The sequence below is a fragment of the Triticum urartu genome, chromosome 6 (genome assembly GCF_003073215.2).
Source record: "Triticum urartu cultivar G1812 chromosome 6, Tu2.1, whole genome shotgun sequence".
Taxonomy (NCBI): domain Eukaryota; kingdom Viridiplantae; phylum Streptophyta; class Magnoliopsida; order Poales; family Poaceae; genus Triticum; species Triticum urartu.
The window spans coordinates 339,268,210-339,269,316 of NC_053027.1; positions in this window are offsets into that span (position 1 = coordinate 339,268,210).

Genomic DNA, 1,107 nt, shown 5'->3' on the forward strand with positions numbered 1-1,107 from the left:
TTTCTTGGCATCAGCTTCAGCTGCCCTTGTCTTCTCCAGTTCTGAAGCTGCTGAGGGGACCTTAGGCTTCGAGCCTGTCATGCTGGCAGGGAAGACAATGCGAGGTTCTTCCTGCCTTGATGCTTCAGTTCGGGCCATAGCAGACTTCTTCGTTGGCTTGGCAGCCATCCTGGGGTCGATGCCAGGGCGCCCAAGAGATTTGCGCTTTTCAGCTTCATTGTGGGCTTGAACACATTTTTCTACGAAATACTTCATGCGCTCTCGTGAGCCTTTGGCTTCTTCCCTCTTCCTGTGAAACTCTTCTTTGAGATTATGCATCATCTCTTTGAAGATTTGAACATCTGCCATGCTGAGCTTGGCCATGTTCTTCTTGAAGTGTGCCTTCTCATTGTCAATCTTGTTTTTCAGCTCGATGATTTTCTGAGCCACGGCCAGTTCATTGGCAATGGCTCCATGGAAGGTGACGCTGATGTCCACAGGCAGCTAAAGATCATCAATACTGATGCTCTGGTCATCGAACCACTCATCGATGAAGTTGTTCAGAATATCAACATCAAAGAGGGGCAGATCATTGAAGATCTCCGCCTATTGCTTGCTCTTGATTAGCTGTCAAGTGCATCATCACCAAGATCTTCATCACTGGACAGATCAATGGTGTCTTCTTTGTTGCGCATAACGACAGCAGGAGTCAGTTGATGCCCAGAAATCTTCTTGGGCTTCTTGGTTTTCTTGGACTTGTCGGCCTTCTTGGAGACACGAGACAGGTCTTCAGACTACACACTTGGTTCAGGAGGTGCAGTGGCCAATGGCTTCACAGTCGAAGCTTTTGGTGTGGCAGAGGGCTTTGAAGCTTTTGACTTCTTCTTCATCTACTTTGGTGGTGCTGGCGCATCTTCAGAATCTGCGTCATCAGCAGATTGATCCACCGTAGCCCTTTGAGCAGCAATGTGAGACAGGAGACCATCGAAGTTGGCGAAAGGGCCGATGGCATTTGGATTGGCATCGCGTGTGCCGTCAGCCCTTGGAGCAGATGGACTAGGGTTGAAGTTGAGTCCTAGCTCCTTCTTGTTCTTGGTAGCTGACTCCTTGGCAAACTGATAGTTGCGT